The sequence below is a fragment of the Chenopodium quinoa genome, unplaced genomic scaffold, assembly GCF_001683475.1.
Source record: "Chenopodium quinoa cultivar QQ74 unplaced genomic scaffold, ASM168347v1, whole genome shotgun sequence".
In the NCBI taxonomy this organism is placed as follows: domain Eukaryota; kingdom Viridiplantae; phylum Streptophyta; class Magnoliopsida; order Caryophyllales; family Amaranthaceae; genus Chenopodium; species Chenopodium quinoa.
The window spans coordinates 14,225-21,086 of record NW_018743845.1 but is presented as its reverse complement, the minus strand read 5'-3'; the positions used below and the strand labels follow the sequence as shown (position 1 = coordinate 21,086).

At 34.5% G+C, this 6,862-nt stretch overlaps 1 pseudogene; it reads right to left on the bottom strand.

Annotated features, from left to right (window-relative positions):
- Positions 1–853: 853 nt before the first annotated feature.
- Positions 854–4,891, bottom strand: LOC110685602 (annotated as a pseudogene).
- Positions 4,892–6,862: the final 1,971 nt, after the last annotated feature.

Genomic DNA, 6,862 nt, shown 5'->3' with positions numbered 1-6,862 from the left:
GGATGGGATTCCAAGCACTTGTCTGCACACAATTTTTAAGAGCTTGACCAAAGAGATAATTAACATTATTTTTCTAAACCTGATAATTAATATTAATAAAGGTAAAAAAAAAGTAAAAATTTAAGAGGGTAAAATATCCAACTACTATTCATAAAAGTTATCCTAGATTTATAAAAGGTAAGGATAAAGAATAAAGTTATTGAATCATTTGTTCTAAAATTTGTATGTTCATCAAAATACTTTCAAAATTTTCCTTTAAAAAATCCTCACATTTAATAGTATGCCTCAATTCGTACCATTGTATATTAGATTATGACAACGTATTAAACTAAGAGTGATTAATCATACTAGATTAAATTATTACAAGTAATTTTTTTAGTGTAATTTGGATAAAAGTTTCATCAAAGTATGTTTTCTGCGTAGATCACAGCTGCTATTTCATTAAAAGGTACTTAAATGTGTACAAATAAAAATACCAAGAGAAAATCTTGCAGGAAACAGTTTAAGGTATAAACTTTAGTTTTCAACTACATAAAAATCACAACAGGTCAGTTACAAAGATCGAATATCCAACTGCTCGATAATTTGATTTTGTTAATGCTCATAATAATGTTCAATGGCAGCCAGCAGAGATGCAGTAAAATGCAATAAACATTATTATATAACAACGATAACTTAAGTTCAGTTTGGCCTCTAAAAATCTGTTCGTGTAGTTGTCTTTTCCTTACAAAAGATCACAGGCAATAGACATTGAAGCTCGCTGACATTTAATGGGAGCAAAACTGATCAGTCTGAATTGAATTCCAGCAAAATTACAACACTAGAGGCAGATTTTCGTCTGCTGAGTTTTGCAGAGGGAGGGTTAAAATTAAAAAGATGGGGTAAAGAATGCCTATAACATACCACAAAGATCTAGCTACACAACTGGGTCCCAAAAAAAGAATAAAGGAAAAAGAAAATCTAGCTAGCCATAACAGCCTGATCTGTCAACTGCAGAGCTTGTGTAGCAAAAAACCTGACATCGACATCTGGGTCTTCACTTAGCTCAATTAAACAAGGCTTAATAGTTTTCTCAACCACCTGAAAAAAGGAAGTTAGTGTAAGAACTCAACGCATTTCAAAGTAGCTTTGCAGCAAATGACTTCCAAAATACTCGTGGAACATCACTTATTGGTGGATTGTTTGGGGATGATGAATTCAAAATATATGGAAGCACGCACAAATCTTTGGGTTGCTAAAAATATGGGCCTTTATTATTATTTCCCTCTACATCAGAAAGGATAGGAGGCCAGTGAGAAAGTTATCACCAATTAGATAAGCTAACTAGCTATGTTGCTTAGACTTGGGAAGGAAGATCTTATATAACGTGGAATCAAATAAATGATGTGACTAGCTGACTGCTACATTTACAACAATGACTATCAACCTTGCATATAATCATGAGCATTTTCAATTCCTAAAATGATTGAGCCTTTTTACCCTCTGCATTGAGGGAGAGGTCGCTGAGGAAGTTGTCATCAACTTGATGAGTCAATCAGCGAATTTGCTCAGACTTGGGAAGAAGGATCATATACAACATGGAATAGCATAATAGGAATATGGAATAGCAAAACAAGATCCCAAAATCAAACTGCGCCGTCCACTGCGTCAATATGGCACAGCATTACGCCATTAACCCTAATTATGTTAGTGGAAAGTGATAAAAGATATACTTTTTAACCTAGCAAACCCAATCCATAAATAAACTGCAATCAGAAAGACCTTTCTGTCCAATGATATACAGCGCATCTAGTAGACTAGTACGTAAATACTCAAAAGAGCAAATACTTTTTACTTCTGTTGCCCTTTAGTCCTTGAATATGGAAGTATATTCAAACAACTAACACAACAAATCACACTATTTTTAACTGAAAATCTTACATTACCCTTTCTCCCTGAATGGAAGATAGGGTGAGAAGCAGAAGCCAAACAGAAATTTTAATTACCAAACAACATTATTTTCCAGAGAAGAAATTACTTACTGATTGATCAACGATGGGAATGAACGACTGCAACACTTTTGCAACATTAAACTTTATGTTTGGTACCCTGAAGTGTGTAAAATTCAGATTAGCAAACCGTTTGTGTATTGAAAAAAAAATAAGGCAGTCCGCTAGATAATATTTTAGATAATTAAGAGAGCAGTAAAGCAAGATACCTGTCCTTTGATGCAGTTACAACTACTGGTAACAATTTGGAACATGTAATTTCTGCACCCATGACAGGGCCAAGCAGGGAAATTGCTTGTACAATTGTCATCCGATACAGATAGTGCGGGTTCGTAGCCATGTCTAGAACCTGTTGAAAAATATTACATCACGTCGCTAAGATATTTACAACAGACTTGAGTGGTCACAGGTTCACAGTGAATCATATTTCTTTTTATAATATTAGAATACTTCAAGTCAAGAGACTTTCTATATACATTCCATATTCAAAAATAAGGTAATTAGAAATTTAGAATAATATATTTTGTTACTCATGGAGTCATGGTATTATACAGGATATCATATAAACATTATAAAATCAAATATAGATATGCATTTACTTTTTTAGAATAAGTCATGTCAATTTTTTTTTTAAAAAAAAGGGTGCTAGTTTCACAAACTTTGTCATTCAACCACTGCATGCATAGAGCACCAAGTTTTTCATCGAAGAATCCAACGCCCAACTGACTGGCCAACAAAGGTATGTATTCAATAATGGCCAATCGAACTCTCCAATGTCTATCTTCAGCAAGCTCAACAATTGCTGGGAGTAATGACTGTGATAACAAATCTATTCCAATGACCTGCACTATGAAGCATTGTGAATTAAGTTACAAGAAAATTACGACGCATAAAAAAATCAAGGGAAAAGAAAAGCACACAGCAAAGCAAATGAGTTGAGAGAAAATGGTCTAACCAAATATAGAAACAGAAAAAACAAATAGATATATAAACGCTTTGTACAAACCTGATTCACTTAATCAAGCTTGCTGGTTATGTTCAGACGTACATCAGGAAATTCATCTTTCAGAAGAGAGAGAAAGATGGGAAGAAGCTGCTCAATTGTAGCATCCTGTGACCAGGTACAAGAAGGTCGAGTCAATTGAAGGACAATCAATGGAATTCCTATTGAATAATTAACAATAAAACAGCTCCAAAAAGCTTGCAGAATAAAAGAAAACATAAATTATATGAGGCAGATCTTAGCAACAGAATCCTGGAAGAAAAAAAGCAAAGGAGATCAACTGAACACCATAGGAAAAACAAATAGCATATTCTCAATTGGCTTCTTTCCAAAGGCACGATCAATTAAGATAACGTATGCACAACTTTCAAGGATGAAAGGGCATTACAGCCACATCGAATTAATGAAATGAAGACAAGTAGAAAACCAATCAAACAGCAATAACCAGAAAACAAAAATTCTACAAAAATTGCCAAATCATTATCTTGACTCCCAGACAGCATAAACCTTTTTGTAACAAATACATACCTCAAAAATGTATAATCACCCCCTTTGTACAGCACAAATTGTGTCAGACATGAGATTGCGAGTGCACTTAGCAAGGTTCATATTACACCTCATATACAGATTAAGTAAAGGATTTTCAATTAGCTAAATTCTGAGCAGATATACTCATTTTTCTATTGTTTACTTCATATTCTTCCAAAATTCAATTTGAATCATTTATCCATGTTTGGAACTCCAATGTAGACCTTTTACTTCTATTAGTTAGAACAAGAAAGCTAAATTCCTCTGTAAGAAGCAAATTCCAAATAGGATCCAATGGTCAGTAATTGAATTTCCCTCAATCAAGAGTAAATTGATTTGGAAGAAAGGGAACTAGTAGAGGGGTCAATTAATTCTACAATAACAAATAAATATGGTTAAATCAAATGACAGAATTTTGGTCATGAATTTATCGATTTGATAGATTGATCATATTTAAGGTAGTTTGCTATTATCCAAATTAGTTTTAACTAGTAGATATGACCTAATTGTTAGGTTTTCTTTGAGTTTATGTTAAAAAATGAATATGGAAATTCCCCAATCTTTATCAGCAATTGTCCTAATAAGAACCCTTCAGTATATGCAGCTAAATTTAACTGTGTTTGATTGGGTATGCAGCTATACACAGCTGCTGAGATGCATGTAAATGAGTTTGTATAATCATTGACCTCATCCAAGTTCATATGAAATATTTACTCGATATTGTGTTTTCAGATATTTGTTCACTTCTTGCAATTAATGGCGACACGTCATTTACAAAATAATACTTATGTAAAATAATATAGAGCACAAGTAAATTGATTTCTCACCTTTCCTAGAATTGGTGTCATTCCCATTATAACTGAAGCCAGAGCAGAACGAACATGCTGAGAAGAATCTGATGACGATTCCTGCATAGATAAAAGCTTGTACATCAGGAAGCTCAACAACCAATGTATAAGACACACAAGGCAACAACTTCAATTGAATAATATAAAATCATTTAAACGACCTACATTGACATCTATCCAAATATACCTTGACACATGGGAGAATATGCTGAACTGCAAGTTCGGGATTCAAGATACGGCAAAATTTGGTCACTTTCCCAGCAGCAGCTATACGAACTTCTGCTTCATTGTCACCAAGCAGCCGAACATATGCAGGCACCAAGTCCGACCTAAACAGGATAATAATAACCAACAAGATATATTGAGGCAAATGATGGACATAAAAAGGATGATAGTAGCAAAATAGTCAATAGATACCTCGTAGGTTCAGGTCCAACTGCTTCACACAGCTCATAAAGTTGATTTGCAACCATATAGCGTACACGCCATGACTTATCCTGATAACATAAATTAATAAAATTGAATCACACATAATAGAAAGAATGACATTTTAACCATTTCACCCTCATAAACATATTTCATCTTAAAAAGAATACCCAATTCATGTAGAATTTGGTGTTTATCTTATGGTCAAAAGATAAATTCAAGAGACAGATAAAGCAGCATAGATATCTGAAGGTGCTCATTGTGTTTTTTTATTGAATATAATATAGCAATTACAAATATGACATACAATAGGTGTTCATATAGGGTGTACTCAATCATGGTAGTTACTGCTTAAGACGATTTTTAATTAGGACAAACACACATACCAAGGGATAAAAACTTGTAATTTTGTAAAGTCCTCTACTATACAAGTTGACATGAATGTCGAGACTTTCCCAAAACAATACCATTGAAATACCCTACTGTCCTTATTTAATACCAAGTGTTAGTCACTTATGTGTATGTACCTAATATTATGCAATGAAAATCCCGCTAGTACCTAGAGGTGGTACATTTTGGTAATACAAAGGGTTCCATGGTATTGGGTTAGGGTACCATTGCAATTCCCTAGTTAATAAAATTGTGTATGTTTCCTTATTTAATACATAGTTGATTTAACTCATTTGCCTAATATAGGGTACCGATATGTTTAAAGTGTTTTTGTATGCACACAAATACAATCTACCTATACTTAATTAATACTATCTCCATGTTCGAGCTGAATTCGAAGAGGTCGTATTATAAATGCCGCCAATGCGGGTTTTGGGAATGGGATGTTGACTCAGACCTCGTGAAGGACGGACCACCGAACAACATCGGTGGAGTTGTTCATAGGGTGGAGGCGTTAGAGCATCAAAACGTGACATCGTGAAATTTGGACTCACAATTTTAATTTTAGCCATGTTGTATTTCAAATGTTAATTAGTTCATGGTCCGCCTTGTTGTTAGTGTATGGGGGGGGGGGGGCGAATTACTATTAGAAATTGTAGCAATTTTTGTAACCAGTGTAATTTATGCTGCGGTTCAATTAAAAAACCAATTTCGTGTCCTTATAAATCTTATAATTATGGATTACTAGATTATATAAACTATCTACACCCAGTGGTACTTAACAAAGACTACAATGTACCACTAAAACACCAGTAGTACTAAAACTGGATACAACGTACGATTATGGTTCAAGTAACCACATTTAATTCAAGGGTAAAATAAGAATCCAGTGGGAGTTTTTTTGCTCAACTGTGCAGGTGAAATAGTACAAATTAATCCCATTGGGATGATTTTTTGCTTTTATTGACAAGACAAGTCTTTGGCCTACTTTTGCACACCTATGGGGGTAGGTACCCTACACTGCATGGATTCAGTTATTGACCGTGGTAACTCGGTAAAACACTCCAAAAATTGTTCAAAATTACATTTTCCCTCCTTTTCCTTTGACTATCTCCCTCAAACAATAAGATTGTAGAGTCCCCCTCCAAGATTTCAACTCCGTCAAAGAAACATCCCCCCCCCCCCCAAATCCGAACAATGGCTGCAAAGAAAACAAACTCCATGTTCCAACTAACCCAACCTTCCACCTCTATTCAGCTCATTTTACCCCCACAGAATAACCACTATTGTACTTTAAAAAAATGAAAGGGACACCAATGAAATCAACATAAACTTGGTGAAGTACTTTAGGAGCAACTAACAAATGTTGCCCGAGGGTGCACAAGGCCCTCCTTTGTCGATCAGTTTACAACTCTCCATCATAAATCTAACCCCCTGTTACTAATCATACTGGAAGCTCGTAGAATTTATCTTATTTATACAATGTAAACTTTTTACAAATAAGAAAACTTTACAAATAAGGCTAGCAGCCTATTCAACAAATGAAAAGAGCAATAACATCAACTTTGGATAGCAACATATGGACTTTGCACAGTTTGATCGAATACGAACACAAGCATGCTCAATCATCTCACCAGTAGAAAAAGGCAAATAGGCACTGGTCTTTCAAAACCAACTTA